Below are 18,230 nucleotides of genomic sequence, written 5' to 3'. Positions count from 1 at the left end.
GTCTATAATTGAGAGACGATGATGTTAAGCCTAAACCTTAGAATGGTATGACGTTTGACCCCTTGTAGAGGCACCCGTTGCAAATACTAGGTTATACGGTGAGAATAAGCCAAGACAGTTTTCTGCAGGAACCCCGAAGGAAGTATTCTTAATGACCCCCATGAGAGAATCGGTTTTGTTTAGTATTGACGCAAGACCTATGAGCCATGAAGTTTCAGTATATGGAAGACCACTCTTTTGGTAAGGGATTCAGAATTTCAAAGGATTGCAAGACATGTGTGTGAAGGATTTCATCGAAGGAGTAAGATTTTTTTAAGACCGGTGAATCTTATTTTAAGGGTGGTAGTACCCCGGACCCTCGGATGGACAATGGATATTCAAGGAGAACCCCGACCCTAGCCTTTTCTTTCTAGCCTCTTCGAATCTCGAGGACGAGATTCATCTTAAGGGTGGTAGATTTGTAACATCCCAAAATTTATAATTTTGGAATGTTAATTATTTAAATAGTATTAAATAAAAACTTGCTTGTGTTGATTGATGTGACTAGGATTTGAAACTTTTGGAGTTTAAGTGAATATTAAATTGAGAGGGAATAAAAAGACTTTCCCAATTATTCATTTCGTTCTTATTCTGGGTTTGCGAATATTCAAAATATTTCCAATTCAATAATGAGAGAGGATGACATGACTTCCTCACAGAATAATATAGCTGAATAATTGAATATTCTCACATTTGGATTTTTGAATATTTAGAACAATTCTAACTCAAATATTAAATCATATGAGAGAAGGTAATATGACTCCTTCAATGTAAAAGAGTTGTGAATGATTTAAATGTCATTTGCATTTTTTCTCCCGAGTTCAAAAATATTTTATGGAACACTTTATAAGTGTCAAAGTAATGTTTACAAAAATATTATATGTATTTTATATATGTATTTTGAGATGGAATAAATGTTCACTGTTTTCTATATTAGTATGTAGAATTATAGAAATTTTCCTAGTATTTATTTCAGAAAGAATTTGGCATCTTCATTATCCACTTTCTTTCCTATTATTTTAGTAAATAGAAAACCTTCACTATTCATCAGGTCGCACTGTGCGGACCAGCTTCTATTCTTCGCCACGCGCAAGCAGCAGCGCAGAGCAACCGCAGCGCAGCTGGCCCAGCATCGCCAGTAGGCCACAGCCTGCTCCACGTCTCTTTTGTTTTTTCTTTCTTTCTCTCTATTCCACTGACAACGGACCCCACCGCCTCCTTCCACCTCCCGATCGATCTCCTGTTCGTGGACGAGAGCGCCGCCACTGCCGCACCAAACCCCGCGTGATTCGCGCGACCCCTTGCTCCTTTTCCAATCTGAGGCCGCCGTGTGGTTCCTCTCGAATCCTTCAATCAGTCCTCGCAGGCTCCACTTTGTTTTCCCCTAGGAATCGAGCGTAAGGACCTCACCAAGCTCTGCCGACTCCGGCGATTCTGACGAACGATTTCGGCCACACAAGTAAGCCCGGCCCCTCTCCGAGCACTCCATAGTCTGCGAGGAAACCTCATGCACCCCCTCCGCTTTGATTTTTCCCAGGACCGCACCACATCGAGCTCTTCAACAAATCCGGATCTCGCCGAAGTATTGCCCTTGCCGGAGCTTCCCCGAATAGTTCCATTGCCTCTGTGAGCCTCGGTTCCTCGCTAATCCTTCCTGAGTATTATTCGTGGTCTTTTAAATTCCCCTCAACCTCTGATCTTCTCAGGAACACGGGATACCGAGCTCCCGATCACGCCCAAAATCGCCAACACCATCGAGCGACGGTGCGCCAGGAAAGGACGCTCCCATCTCCGTTGAAGCTACCATCGTCTCCGTCATCGCAAGCCGCATCCGCCCTTCACCTCATCTTCACTGGAGAGCCACCGGAGGAGCGCCGCCAGCCACGTCCGAAGCCGTCGCTGTTTTCCCCTGCTTCGGTGAGCACGCACGCACAACTACATCTCAGCCAATCTGCATGTGACACATGGCGCTATGCTATAGTAACCGCAGTTCAAAATCATGTTTTAGACAGATTTTCACCAATATTTCGTTTAGCTATATCTCTTGGTCTGTATATCCAAATTCATTGATTTTTTTATGTGTACTCGTAGTGACCAGAAGAATACAGTAGAACCAAAATTTCACATGTTTGAACTGCTTAAATTTGAATTTGATCAAATTTGAATTCAACCTTCCGGAGGCCATACCTTTCAAACCGTCGATCCAAATTAGTTTATTATTTTTGCGTCTGAACTCTTGTACCAAATACTTGTTGATGACATCATGTATACTCAATATTCAAATAATTCTTGACCTGTTTTGAATTCAAATTCAATTCACACATCATTTCGCAATGACTTGTGTTATAGCACTCCTAATCAATCTATTCTTTTTGCAAGTGAATTCCTATGACATATGCAATCATTACACCATTTGGATGTTCTTCTCCAAATACTTATGACCTTGTTCTATAATATCCAATTTAATCTTATATGGCAACAATTCATCATCCATTGACTCTTTCAAGTTAATTCCTTCACCTTCCACCTTATATCACCATAAAGACCCATAGTATATATCTGGCCTATATATTTTGTTGTTGTTGCTTAACCTAGCCATATTTGTTTTGTTGTTCTTTTGATTCTTCTATATGGCATGGTTGTTTATTTGGATTCTCTCATTTGTGATAGATTGCTCGGAGCGTGACGAGTAGAATTATCAGGATTGTGAGTACGATGATCTTCATCCGACTTACAGGCAAGTTACACCTTGATCATACTTCAACCTATTATTTTTCTATGTGTGTATTTATATATATATATCACATTACTATACTATGCATTGTGTAGGAATTTTATGGTAGCATGTTATTGCTATTGAGATTCAGCTTAGTATGGCCTTATTGTAGATCGTGGTAGTGTATTCTTGCTATGCTATGTAGACGGGGATTGGTTCGTGTATGCATCGAGATTATGTGAGGACTATATATAATATAACTTGAGTAAAAACATAATATATAATTCACCTCTGGACGGACAGGGTTGCATCATGGTTTCTTGTTCCTTTTCTAAGGACATGGACCATGGCTAAGTGCGCCCGAACGGTATTGCTGGGTGGTTTCATGAACATCATGGTTCATACCCTCTCAATGTAAGTGGGTGTCGTCCAGGCTCAAAAAGATCAGACAAACTTAGTGACTAGTAGCCTCCATGTACAACCAGTAGCTAATATGGGCTCTGGCTTAGTTGATCAGTTGCGGAAACCTTACCCGGATGTGCCAGCAGATGTAGTTATGATAGTTGGGATGGGCCTCCTGTGGGACTAGGCGACTGCTTCTGAAAGACTTTGTCTCAATCTTCGTGTTGAGTCCAGTGGGTACAGTGTACAGACCTCTGCAGACTGTATAAACTAATCATGATTAGCTGTGTCCCCGGTTATGGACAAATTTGAGCCACTATGCCATTACAGTCGTTGGATGATCTTGACAGATGATACTTTAATAAAAATTGAGTGGGAAACTTAATAATTGAGATAGGTTGGTATTGTATTTCCCAACTCAACCATATGTATTTAACTGTAGCAAGACATAATTAAAATTTGACTATTATATTATGTAGCTATCAGGGAAAAATTAGCTTTTCTGCAAAACAACCACTGCACTATCCTCTTGATATACCTTGCATATAGGAGTAGGTATGTTATATCATTCCTGTGTGACTTGCCAATACATTCAAAGTATTGACCCTTCGTTGCTGCAACGTTTCATGTTGCAGATTTTATACGACGAGTGAGTGATACGATGTAGGGTTACGATGTCTATACTCGACATTTGCCTGTGGTGTTGATGGACTTCATGAAGATTTTATTTGCTTTTTCGCTGTATTTTATTTGTATGCTAGCTTGAGCTATGAAGGTATGTATTATATTAAATTCTGGATCTATGATGTAATGTTATGACATGTGGTTTATTCTTGATATTACATCTTGTACTGTGTGTGCTAGCTATTGATCCAGGGACTAGCACAGTGAGCACATAGACATCGAATCTTAGGGGGTGTTTGGTTCAGAAGTCCTAGGACTTTTTCTAGTCCCAGAGACTAATCAAAAAAGACTCTCTAGTAGAGTCTTTTTCTAGTCCCTGTAGAAAAAGTCCCTCCCGTTTGGTTCCTATGGACTTTTTCTAGTCTCTGGGACTAAAAAGTCCCTGAACCAAACACCACCTTATTATGGGGTCGTTACATAAGTATGGAGTGTCGAACCCACAAGGAGCTAAAGGTAAGATCAATATTCTTTCAAGTCCTATCTACCACTGATACGACTCTACGTACACCGAGCGTTTGCGTCCATCTGGAAACAAAAATAAAACTACATTGTGGGTATGAAGAGGATAGCTTTGCATGATATCAGAGAACTAAAATATAAAAGTAAGTGTTGTTATCATAAAGTTAGAATATATTACTATATATTATAAATAGCGAGAGTGGAATAATGATGGGTCGGTGTGCGGAATTATCATAGGCAATTGTTAACAAGATCGGTAGTCGTCATTGCAATTTTATATGAGGGAGAGGCATAAGCTAACATACTTTCTCTTATTGGATCATATGCACTTATGATTGGAACTCTAGCAAGCATCTGCAACTACTAAAGATCATTAAGGTAAAACCCAACCATAGCATTAAAGTATCATGTACCCTTTATCCCATACGCAACAACCCCTTACTTGGGTTTATGCTTCTGTCACTCAAGCAACCCACTATAAGCGAATCATGAACATATTGCAACACCCTGCAACGGGAATCCTTCACGTGTGTGCGGCACGGAAGGCACCATAGGACGGCACAAAAACACATACAACTCAAACCAATCTAGATCATCAATCAACCCAAAAGACAAAGGAAATCTACTCAAAATATCATAGGATGGCAACACATCATTGGATCATAATATGTGGCATAAAGCACCATGTTAAGTAGGGGATTACAACGGGGTGTGGGAGAGTGGACCGCGTAAAAGAGATGAGGAAGGTGATGAAGATGGTGATGTTGATGAAGACGATCACCGCGGTGATGGTTCCCTCGGCGGTACTCCGGCGCCACCAAGAGAGAGGGGGAGAGGATCTCCCCCTTGTGCTTCCTCCTCCATGGTCTCCCTCTAGATGGGGAGAGGTTCTCCCTCTGGTCCTTGGCCTCCATGGTGATGATGGCCCCCTCCAGGATACTCCTCCATGGCCTCCGGTGATGATGGCCCCCTTCGGCAGGGTGCCAGAGAGGGCCTAGATTGTTTTTTCATGGCTACAGAGGCTTGCGACAGTGGAACTCCTGATCTAGGTTTCTTTTCGGGGTTTTTCGTATTTAAAGGAATTTTTGGCATCGGTCTCACGTCAAGGGGGTCCACGAGGCAGCGACAAGGTAGGAGCACCCTCCCGGGGGTAGGGCGCGCCCCCCTACCTTGTCGTCACCTCATGACTCTTCTTGTCAAACTCTTGTGCTTCGGGGTTCTCTTTTGGTCCATAAAAATCATCATAAATTTTCAGCCCATTCCGGGAACTTTTATTTCTGCACAAAAAATGACAACACGGTAGTTCTGCTGAAAATAGCGTCAGTTTGGGGTAGTTCTACTCAAATCATACCAAAACCATATAAAATTGTTGTAAACATGGCATGAATACTACATAAATTACAGATACGTCGGAGATGTATCAGTGTCTCAAGCACCGGAGTGGTGACATGAGCAGGTGGAGTGCGAGGAATAACTTCATGCAATGGGGAGTTGGGGTGTTGTTCTTCCCAGAATGCATCTGGAATGTCTTCCTCTTTGGGGTGTTGTGTGATTGGCGTCATGGGACCGCCAATGCTTATGAGTTCACTTCTCGTAGGAGCAGACGATGATACTGGGTTTGGCATGATCTGAGGAAGGACTACATCATCTTCTACATTGTCATCATGACCAATGTCTTCAGCTGCGATGGGGTCAGCAGCTGGAATATCTTCAGACTCATGAGCCTCTGTGGGAGCAGGCTCATGTACGATGAGACGATGCTCGCGATTGGTGGAAGCTAGCAGTGCAACTGAAATATACTCAGCGAGTAGTGGTTCTTGGGGAGCACCACATTCTTTGTGTGAAAACTTTGAAGACTTTGTCTTCAGCTTCTTCTTGGAGGGATTAGCATCAAAAGTATCATGGTGCTTCCTCTTTTTGGCTTCGGCCTCAGCCAGCTTAGTCTTCTTCTGCTCAGAAGCTGCTGAAGGGACCTTTGGCTTCGAGCCAGTCATACTGGCAGGGAAGATAATGCTTGGTCTTCCCCACCATGGGGCTTCTGGTTCGGCTTCAGCATGCTTCTTCTTCTTATTGGCAGCCAACTTGGGGTCAATGCCTGGACGCCCAAGTGCCTTTCTCTTCATAGCCTCATTGTGAGCCTGAACACATTTCTCAGCATAGTACTTCATGCACTCACGAGAGCCTTTGGCTTCCTCACGTTTCTTTTTGAACTGAGCCTTGAGGTCAATCATCATTTCCTTGAAGTTCTGAACATCAACGACACTGAGCTTTGCCATATACTTCTTGAACTGGGCCTTCTCATAGTCAATTTTGTTTTTCAGCTCAACAATATTCTAAGCTATAGCAAGTTCCTTGGCTATGCAGCCCTGAAATGTGACACTGATGTCAATGGGCAGTTGCAGATCGTCAATGGTGAGGGTGGGATCTTCAAACCATTAATCAATGAAATTGTTGAGAATATCTGCATCAAAGAGAGGCAAATCCTTGAAGATTTCGGCCTCCTGCTTGCTCTTGATGAGCATTTCCAGAGCATCATCAGCAAGATCTTCATCGCTTGACAGATCTGTAACATTCTCTTCATTTTGCAGGATGCTAGCAGGGGTGAGGTCATGTCCAGAAATCTTCTTGGGCTTCTTGGATTTCTTGGGGATGCGAGATTGATCCTCAGACTGCACACTGGATTCAGGAGGTGCAGATTTCAATGGCTTCACACTTGAAGCTTTTTAAGCCTTAGCCTTCTTCTATGACCTCAGGGGCTCAGGAACTTCAGCATATTCCTCTTCTCCAGCAGCTTCTTCAATGGTGGCCCTTTGTGCAGCTATGTGGGAGAGGAGCCCATTGATATGTCTCCAACGTATCTATAATTTTTGATTGTTCCATGTTGTTATATTATCAATCTTGGATGTTTTATAATCATTTTATAGTAATTTTATATCATTTTTTGGTACTAACCTATTGACAAAGTGCCAAGTGCGAGTTGCTGTTTTCTGCATGTTTTTTACATCGCAGGAAATCAATATCAGACGCAGTCCAAACGCAATGAAACTTCACGGAGATTTTTTTTGTACTAGAAGGAACATAATGGGCCCTGGCTGCGCCGGGGGGGGGGGGGGTACTCCGAGGAGAGCACAACCCACCAGGGCGCGCCAGGAGGCCCAGGCGCGCCCTGGTGGGTTGTGCCCACCTCGAGTGCCCTCCGGACCGCCTCTTTGCTCTATAAATACCCTAATATTCCCAAAACCCTAGGGGAGTCGACGAAATATTCATCCAGCCGCCGTAGATTCCAGAACCACCAGATCCAATCTAGACACCATCTCGGATGGGGTTCACCACCTCCATTGGTGCCTCTTCGATGATGCGTCAGTAGTTCTTTGTAGACCTTCGGGTCCGTAGTTAGTAGCTAGATGGCTTCATCTCTCTCTCTCTCTCTCTAAATTCTCAATACAATGGTCTCTTGGAGATCCATATGATGTAACTCTTTTGCGGTGTGTTTGTTGGGATCGATGAACTTTGAGTTTATGATCAGATCTATCTTTTTATATCCATGAAAGTATTTGAGTTTCTTTGATCTCTTATATGCATAATCTCTTATAGCCTCGTATTTCTTCTCCGTTATTTGGGTTTTGTTGGGCCAACTTGATCTATTTATCTTGCAATGGGAAGAGGTGCTTTGTACTGGGTTCAATCTTACGGTGCTTGATCCTTGTGACAGAAGGGGAACCAACACGTATGTATCGTTGCTACTAAGGATAAAACGATGGGGTTTATCTCTACATAGATAGATATTGTCTACATCTTGCCATCGTTCTTATTGCATTACTCCATTTTTCCATGAACTTAATACACTAGATGCATGCTGGATAGCGGTCAATGTGTGGAGTAATAGTAGTAGATGCAGTCAGGAGTCGGTCTACTAATCTTGGATGTGATGCCTATATAATGATCATTGCCTAGATATCGTCATGATTATTTGAAGTTCTATCAATGGCCCAATAGTAATTTGTTTACCCACTGTTTGCTATTTTTCTCGAGAAAAGCCACTAGTGAAACCTACGGCCCCCGGGTCTCTTTCTCATATATTTGCCTTTGTGATCTACTTTTATTTTGCATTTATTTTCAGATCTATTAAACCAAAAAATATAAAAATACCTTGCTGCATTTTATTCTTATTTATTTTATTTGGCGTTCGATCTATCGATCTACTACAATTTTATCTCACGTCCGTTTGCCTATCTTGAGGCGCCGTACCCGGAAGGGATTGACAACCCCTTTTAACACGTCGGGTTGCGAGGATTTGTTATCTGTGTGCAGGGACTGTTTACCTTGTGTTGCTTTGTTCTCCTACTGGTTCGATAACCTTGGTTTCATATCTGAGGGAAATACCTACTGCTGATGTGCTGCATCATCCCTTCCTCTTTGGGGAAATACCAACGTAGCTTCAAGCGACATCAAAAGGAATTTCTGGCGCCGTTGCCGGGGAGGATCTTCAACATCTACCAGGTTCCTAATCACAAATCTCGTCTCCTTGCAATTTACATTATTTGCCATTTGCCTCTCGTTTTCCTCTCCCCCACTTCTCAAAAAATTGCCATTTTATTCGCCCTCCTTTTCATTTTCCTTTTTCTTGTTCGATCTTTTGTTTGCTTGTGTTGCCATGCGTCTTCCATTTGCTTGCATCTTCGCTTGCTAAAAATCAATTGATATGGATACTCATTCACTTGCTAATCTTTTCAATAGATCCAATTATGATGAACCAATTGCTAGTGAGTCGAGTTCACTAGATTATTTCTATGAAGTTTTGCTTGAAATTTATGAATCTGAAAATTGTGATGAAGTGTTGAAAGAAGAAATTGGTGAAGTAATTCATGATAGCTCCTTGAATGAAAAGCATGGTTGCAATGATGTCATTATAAATTCTATTAATGCCAATTGTGCTAATAATATGCAAAACCCCCAGCTTGGGGATGCTTGTCATGTTATGTCCACTACTTATTGCAATGATCATGATTGGGGTGATAATGATTCTTATGATCTTGAAAATTTATTTGAGCCTCATGATGAATATGTTATTGCTAATAATTTTTGCAATAGTATTGAAAGTGGGTTTGGAAGAGTGTCAACTTTAGGTGAAAATAATCCCACATATTTGGAGAGTGTTCAATCTTGTGAAATTTTTCATAAAGGTGGGCTTGGAGAGGTCATGACTTTATTTGATGATAATCCCACTATTTTGGAAGAGTGTCAACTTGCATGCATTTGAATCATGAAGAGAATATTTTATGTGATGGTTATTTTGTTAAATGTTATTATGATCCCACATGGAATTATTATGAGAGAGGAAAATATGGTTGTAGAATTTTTCATGTTATTAAATTACCTCTCATTATCTTGAGATTGTCAATGTTTTATTCCTCTCCTTTGCATATGCTAGATATTTCTTATCTTGATAACTTGTTTGCTTATAAAATGCCTATGCATAGAAAGTATGTTAGACTTAAATGTGTTTGTCACATGTTTTATGATGCTCTCTCTTCGTTTCAATTATTATCTTTCATGTGAGCATCATTGAAATTATTATGCCTAGCTAGAGGCATAAAACGATAGCGCTTGTTGGGAGGCAACCCAATGAATAAAATTTATTTTTTCGTTCTGTTCTTGAGTGTTAGCACAATTATGCTACTGTTATGATTGTGTTTTTTGTGTTTTAATTAGTGTTTGTGCCAAGTAAAGCCTTTAGGATCTTCTTGGGTGATAGTTGTTTGATCTTGCTGAAAAACAGAAACTTTTGCTCTCACGAAAAAATTCTTATTTTTTACTAGAGCATGATAAAATGCCAATTCTTTTTTTAGAAGATTAATATACAAATTTCTCAGGTCGTCCTAATTTTTTAGAATTTTTGGAGTTTCAGAAGTATTCGAACAAATCAGATTGCTACAGACTGTTCTGTTTTGACAGATTCTGTTTTCTTTGCATTGTGTGCTTGTTTTAATGGCTCTATGGTTTTGTTTATGTGTTTTCGCAATAGAAAAGTTGGAATACAGTAGATATAATGTAAGAACAAAATATGAATTGGTTTGATACAGTACTTATAGTAGTGATTTATTTTCTTATACTAACGGATCTCACGAAGGTTTTGTTGAGTTTTGTGTGATTGAAGTTTTCAAGTTTTGGGTTATCTTACGATGGATGAAGGAATAAGGAGTAGCAAGAGCCTAAGATTGGGGATGTCCCGGCATCCCAAGCTATTATCCAAAAGAGAGCAAGCAACTAAGCTTGGGGATGCCCCGAGTGGCATCCGCTCTTTCTTCTAACGACCATCGGTATTTTACTCGAAGCTATATTTTTATTCGTCACATACTATGTGTTTTGCTTGGAGCGTCTTGTATGATATGAGTCTTTGCTTGTTTTATTTTGTGTTTTAAGTCTTGATCCCTTGCTGGACACACCTATTTGGGAGAGCCAAAATTATGTCATGACTAGTTAGAATTTCTCTCTATGCTGCACTTAAATTTTTATGAGCTATGGACTTGCTCTAGTGCTTCACTTATATCTTTTTGAGCACGGTGTGCTTTAGTATTTTTGAAGAAATGCTCTTCTTCACTTAGATTTATTTGAGAGTTAGTAAAATTTTGAAGAAATTCTCTCTTGCTTCACTTAAATTATTTTGAGAGAAAGAAAAAATTATGCTCATGATCTTCACTTATATCTGTTTGAGCTTATGAAAAGCAACACATGAAAATTAGTCCCAAAGTGATAGATATCCAAGAAGGATATAAGAAAAACTTTCATGAAGATCATTGGACAAAATAAACTTGATTCTTAGTAATAGTTTTGAGATATGATGATGTGATATGTGAGTTATGTTGATGAGTAATTATGCTTTAGTTAGAATATTGGTGTTAAGGTTTGTGATTCCCTATGCAAGCACGAAAGTCAATAGTCATGCAATGAAATTATATCCTACTTGTGGTGCATTATTCGGTGTTATTTATGCTTAATGCTTGCTTATGAGATTATCCGTTTCTTGGTTGGTCGCTTCTCAATCTTTTGCTAGCCTTCCTTTTGCACTAAGTATGATCTCTACTTGTGCATCCAAAAACCTTTAAACCAGTTTTGCCACATGAGTCCACTATATCTACCTATATGCGGTATTGTTTTGCCGTTCTAAGCAAATTTGCATGTGCCATCTCTAATTTTCAAAATAAACTTCTCTTTTGTGTGTTCGTTTCGCTCGCGGAGCAGTGAGGGGTGGCTAATATTTTCCATGCTAGATGTGTTATTCTCACGATGAGTGTTTATTCACTTGTCATTGCACGAGAGTAAGGCAAAGGTATTAGGGATGCCTAGTCCCGAAATGAAAAATGAATTTACTTTATGTTGTCAAATAATAAATTCCTGGGAAAGTGTTGGTATGGAGGGCAACCGTGGATACGGCTAGCCATGGAAAGTGAAAGTATGGTGGAAAATGGAATAAAATTTATTTTGTGTTTGGGAACCGCCTATGATATATCTAGCATGGAAAGTGTTGGGAACTCTAAGTCGTTTTCGTTTGTGGGAAGGATATACCTCCCAAAATGTTTTTATCTCTCGATTTTTGCTTTGAGCTCTAACACCTATACAAATCCCTACTTCCCTATGCGAAGGGCCTTTCTTTACTTTATGCAATTTTTATTTTGAATTTGAGTCTCCATCTTCTCTTATAAAAGCACCAACTAGGAGGCAATATGATCGTACTTGAGTATTGGGTGTAGTTAATAAGCGAGTGTGTTTCATGAATGGATCAATGATTGAGCATAATGGGCTAGGGATAGCTTATTTTAGCGTCGATATTTTGAAAGACATGGTTGCTTGTTGATATGCTTGAGTATTTAAATTATCATGTTAAAACTAGACTATTGCTTTGAACAATATAAAAGTCCAAATGTCCATGCTATAAAGAAAAGAATATGATATGACATGTTACGCAGCATTCCACATCAAAAATTCTGTTTTTATCACTTACCTACTCGAGGACGAGTAGGAGTTATGCTTGGGGATGCTGATACGTCTCCAACGTATCTATAATTTTTGATTGTTCCATGCTGTTATATGATCAATCTTGGATGTTTTATAATCATTTTATAGTCATTTTATATCATTTTTTGGTACTAACATATTGACATAGTGCCAAGTGCCAGTTGCTGTTTTCTGCATGTTTTTTACATCGCAGGAAATCAATATCAGACGGACTCCAAACGCACCGAAACTTCACGGAGATTTTTTGGGACCAGAAGGAACATAATGGGCCCTGGCTGCGCCTGGGGGGTGCTCCGAGGAGAGCACAACCCACCATGGCGCGCCAGGAGGCCCAGGCGTGCCCTGGTGGGTTGTGCCCACCTCGGGTGCTCCCCGGACCGCCTCTTTGCTCTATAAATACCCCAATATTCCCAAAACCCTAGGGGAGTCGACGAAATATTCATCCAGCCGCCGCAGAGTCCAAAACCACCAGATCCAATCTAGACACCATCTCGGATGGGGTTCACCACCTCCATTGGTGCCTCTCCGATGATGCGTGAGTAGTTTTTTGTTGACGTTTGGGTCCGTAGTTAGTAGCTAGATGGCTTCATCTCTCTCTCTGAATTCTCAATAGAATGATCTCTTGGAGATCCATATGATGTACCTCTTTTGTGGTGTGTTTGTTGGGATCGATGAACTTTGAGTTTATGATCAGATCTATCTTTTTATATCCATGAAAGTATTTGAGTTTCTTTGATCTCTTATATGCATGATCTCTTATAGCCTCGTATTTCTTCTCCGATATTTGGGTTTTGTTTGGCCAACTTGATCTATTGATCTTGCAATGGGAAGAGGTGCTTTGTAGTGGGTTCTATCTTACGGTGCTTGATCCCAGTGACAGAAGGGGAACCGACATGTATGTATCGTTGCTACTAAGGATAAAACGATAGGGTCTATCTCTACATAGATAGATCTTGTCTACATCATGTCATCGTTCTTATTGCATTACTCTGTTTTTCCATGAACTTAATACACTAGATGCATGCTGGATAGCGGTCGATGTGTGGAGTAATAGTAGTAGATGCAGGCAGGAGTCGGTCTACTAATCTTGGACGTGATGCCTATATAATGATCATTGCCTGGATATCGTCATGATTATTTGAAGTTCTATCAATTTCCCAATAGTAATTTGTTCACCCACCGTTTGCTATTTTTCTCGAGAGAAGCCACTAGTGAAACCTACGGCCCCCGGGTCTCTTTCTCATATATTTGCCTTTGCGATATACTTTTCTTTTGCATTTATTTTCAGATCTATTAAACCAAAAAATACAAAAATACCTTGCTGCATTTTATTCTTATTTATTTTATTTGGCGTTTGATCTATCAATATACTACAATTTTATCTCACGTCCGTTTGCCTATCTTGAGGCGCCGTACCCGGAAGGGATTGACAACCCCTTTAACTCGTCGGGTTGTGAGGATTTGTTATCTGTGTGCAGGGGCTGTTTACCTTGTGTTGCTTGGTCCTGCTACTAGTTCGATAACCTTGGTTTCACATCTGGGGAAAATGCCTACCGCTGCTGTGCTACATCATCCCTTCCTCTTTGGGGAAATACCGACGTAGCTTCAAGCGACATCAAAAGGAATTTCTGGCGCCGTTGCCTGGGAGGATCTTCAACATCTACCAGGTTCCTAATCAGAAATCTCATCTCCTCGCAATTTACATTATTTGCCATTTGCCTCTCGTTTTCCTCTCCCCCACTTCTCAAAAAATTGCCGTTTTATTCGCCCACTTTTTCATTTTCCTTTTTCTTGTTCGATCTTTTGTTTGCTTGTGTTGCCATGTGTCTTCCATTTGCTTGCATCTTCGCTTGCCTATGGATCCTCATTCACTTGCTAATATTTTCAATAGATCCAATTATGATGAACCAATTGCTGGTGAGTCAAGTTCACTAGATTATCTCTATGAAGTTTTGCTTGAAATTTATGAATCTGAATATTGTGATGAGGTGTTGAAAGAAGAAATTGGTGAAGTAATTCATGATAGCTCCTTGAATGAAAAGCATGGTTGCAATGATGTCATTATAAATTCTATTAATGTCAATTGTGCTAATAATATGCAAAACCCCCAGCTTGGGGATGCTTGTCATGTTATGTCCACTACTTATTGCAACGATCATGATTGGGGTGATAATGATTCTTATGATCTTGAAAATTTATTTGAGCCTCATGATGAATATGTTATTGATAATAATTTTTGCAATAGTATTGAAAGTGGGTTTGGAAGAGTGTCAACTTTAGGTGAAAATAATCCCACATATTTGGAGAGTGTTCAATCTTGTGAAATTTTTCATAAAGGTGGGCTTGGAGAGGTCATGACTTTATTTGATGATAATCCCACTATTTTTGGAAGAGTGTCAACTTTGCATGCATTTGAATCATGACGAGAATATTTTATGTGATGGTTATATTGTTGAATTTGATTATGATCCCACATGGAATTATTATGAGAGAGGAAAATATGGTTGTAGAAATTTTCATGTTACTAAATTGTCTCTCGTTATGTTGAGATTGTCAATGTTTTATTCCTCTCCTTTGCATATGCTAGATATTTCTTATCTTGATAACTTGTTTGCTTATAAAATGCCTATGCATAGGAAGTATGTTGGACTTAATTGTGTTTGTCACATGTTTTATGATGCTCCCTTTGCGTTTTAGGGTGCAGCTTTCTATACACAATATCGGCCCATGGTGGCCTCACAGCATTCTTCTTCGCGTACTTAGGTGTAACAAAATGGTACTGAAATCATTCCTCTGCCCAATATCTTCGAATCCATTGGACTCGAGTTTTCCGTTCACCATAGGTTTCCTCTGGGTCAGACTTGAATTGTTCATAGAGATCTGGTGGCAGGTCCAAAGCAGTGTTGTCCCGACGCTGCCTACCACCTTTCTTTGCAGATTTTCCACCGGCCATTGGATTCAGAATGAAAGTCTTCACAGTCGTGTTTGGCTTCAATCTTCTGGTCAAGCAAGAGCTGGCTTCTGGAGATTCAATGTGATGCTGTAAGAACTCTGCAAATGGATGCAGACTATGAGAACCGAGGGATTCTTCCATGGACATGTACCTGTGACAGCATTAGAGATGCGAGGGAAGGGGAAGATGTCATATGCATTCTCAGAAGATTTTGAAGATAAATTAGTTTGGAGACATTGACCTCATAGTGCAAAGACATTCACTTATCAATGTGTGTTGCTTCCAGATTTGTACGAATCCATGAATAAGTACAAGTGAGGAATCTAACTAGTTGTGATACATAAGTGAACATACTTGCAAGTTATGAGATGTAGAAATAGAAAGATATAGATTTGGAAGTGTAGAAACATCTTTTGGAAGATGCGGACAGCTCAATGGATCAAATAAATGGTAAACAACGAGTCTTATTTACCGCACAACGAACTGCTAGACGAGGCGGAAGGAGGCCGAGCAGTCCAATCTCCCGCGCCCTAACTTGGCGGCGGAAGACACCTACGGCGGCGGCGGAGAAGACGATGTCCGCGGCCGGCGTGAAGATGGCGTCTGAGAGGTTGCGGTAGCAAAGCCCTTAGTCTCCGGCGTCGACTGATGCTAGCGGTGGCGCTAGGGTTTGAGCGAGAAGGGAAGGGGGAGAAGAGATAATGACCGTGAGGGGAGAAGTATTTATAAGGAGGAGGGCGGCGTAGTGCAATTACGCAGGTGCCCCTGGCGGTTCACATCTGAAGGACACGTGACAGACATGCAACTTATTGAACGTTGAGCCACGTCCCCACGTGCACCTGGTTTGTCGGGTGGTCGCTCCGGCTTCTCCGGTATTCAGGCAAAAATGATAAGAACATTAAAACTAGTTTTAAATGTGTTTCTCTGTATCTTCAGCTGACAAGGACATAGTGAAGACATTCGACATGTGTCAACAGAATGCATATGAAGAGACAGAGAGAATTTGAGGGATAAGCACAGAAGGGGTTAGGGTCCGATCACATTCACTTAGTGCAGAAAATGGCAACTTGAAGACATAGCTATAAGTGAATGTTGTAGAGGACAGAACACATATGTATGTGTGTGTGTGTGTATGTCTGTATGTATGTATGTATGTATGTATATATGTATATATATCAGTGAAGACCAAATCAACGTTGTGAAGGTAAACTTTGAAGTCAAACCAATTAAGAAGATAATGCAATCATGACGCCAAAGAGAAATCTTCAAGAAAGGTTGGTGGTGGCGTTACCCGCCGTATAGGAAATATTAGACCCAGACATGGCGCACAATTATCGTGGCGCTCTGAAGTCAAATTCCACATTAATGTATTCACACACAGACGGTAAGTCTTCATGAATTGAAGATATACGTTACTTTGTGTGTTGCGCAAGCTTTAGGATGTGTGTCCATTCACAGGACATTCAAGGATTCTAAGATATTTAGCTCACACCGCAGCTTGCAAAACCTTTTCTCATCCAAGGGCTTCGTGAATATATCTACCAATTGCTCTTCTGTGTTGACGTGAATGATATCAATGTCTTCCTTCATAACGTGATCTCTGAGAAAGTGATTACGGATTTGAATGTGCTTTGTCTTCGAGTGCTGAACTGGATTGTTGGCAATCTTGATGGCGCTTTCATTGTCGCAGTACAGGGGCACATGCTTCATGTTCATGCCATAATCCTTGAGAGTATGCTTCATCCAGAGAAGATGAGCACAACAAGATCCAGCAGCAATGTATTCAGATTCAACAGTGGAGAGTGATACACAATTTTGCTTCTTTGAAGACCAATAGACCAGAGATCGTCCAAGAAAGTGACATGTCCCTGATGTGGACTTGCGATCAACCTTGTCACCAGCATAATCAGCTTTTGAGAATCCAACTAGATCAAACTCTGAGCACTATGGATACCATAATCCTAGCATTGGGGTGTGAGCCAAATATTGAAGTATTCACTTCACCGTGAGCTGATGCGATTCCTTTGGTGCTGCTTGGAATCGGGCACACATGCAAATGTTAAGCATTATATCTGGCCTAGATGCACATAAGTACAATAAAGAACCAATCATGGAGCGGTATACCTTTTGATCAAACTCTTTACCATTGTCGTCGGGGCCCAATTGACCTTTGGTTGGCATTGGCGTCGTGTACCCTTTGCAGTCTTGCATTCCAAACTTCTTCAGGCAATCTTTGAGGTATTTTTCTTGTGATATGAAGATGCCATTTCTCTGTTGAAGGATTTGAAGACCAAGAAAGAATTTCAGCTCCCATCATGGACATCTGATATTTCTCTTGCATCATATGCCCAAACTCATCACTGTATCTTATTTGTGCAGCCGAAGATAATGTCATCCACATAGATTTGTCATACAAATAGTTCTCCATCATATGTCTTCGTGAAGAGAGTGGGATCTAGCAAACTAGGTTTGTAGCCTTTGCTCTTCAGGAAGTCTTTAAGCGTGTCATACCAAGCAGGAGGTGCTTGTTTGAGGCCATACAGTGCCTTGTTGAGTCTGTAGACCATATCAAGACGCTTTGGATCTTCAAAACCAGGAGGTTGGGCAACATATCCTTCTCCTTCAATTTTTCCATTGAGGAAGGCACTCTTCACATCCAGTTGGTACAAAAGAATGTTGCTGTGGTTAGCATAGGCTAGCAGTATACGAATGGCTTAAAGCCTAGCCACAGGAGCAAAGGTTTCATCAAAGTCAATTCCTTCCACTTCTGTGTAACCTTCAGCAACAAGACGAGCCTTGTTTCTGACAACTTGCCCATGCTCATCTTGCTTGTTGTGATAGATCCATTTGGTACCGATAATATCGTGCTTGCGAGGGTCAGGACGTTTAACTAGCTCCCAGACATTATTCAGCTCAAACTGTTGAAGCTCTTCTTGCATAGCTTGAATCCATTCAGGTTCC

At 40.8% G+C, this 18,230-nt stretch overlaps 1 long non-coding RNA gene across 1 annotated transcript; it reads left to right on the top strand.

Moving 5' to 3' along the window:
• The first annotated feature begins 1,247 nt into the window (after positions 1–1,247).
• On the top strand, positions 1,248–3,999 carry LOC109762393 (uncharacterized). The gene is made up of 5 exons (XR_002232718.4): positions 1,248–1,498; positions 1,577–1,665; positions 1,746–1,956; positions 2,710–2,776; positions 3,793–3,999. It is a non-coding gene; the product is annotated as an uncharacterized lncRNA (long non-coding RNA).
• The last annotated feature ends 14,231 nt before the right edge of the window (positions 4,000–18,230 follow it).

Source organism: Aegilops tauschii, chromosome 7, assembly GCF_002575655.3.
Source record: "Aegilops tauschii subsp. strangulata cultivar AL8/78 chromosome 7, Aet v6.0, whole genome shotgun sequence".
Taxonomy (NCBI): domain Eukaryota; kingdom Viridiplantae; phylum Streptophyta; class Magnoliopsida; order Poales; family Poaceae; genus Aegilops; species Aegilops tauschii.
The sequence above is the reverse complement of the archived record's forward strand: the minus strand, read 5'-3'. Positions and strand labels throughout refer to the sequence as shown.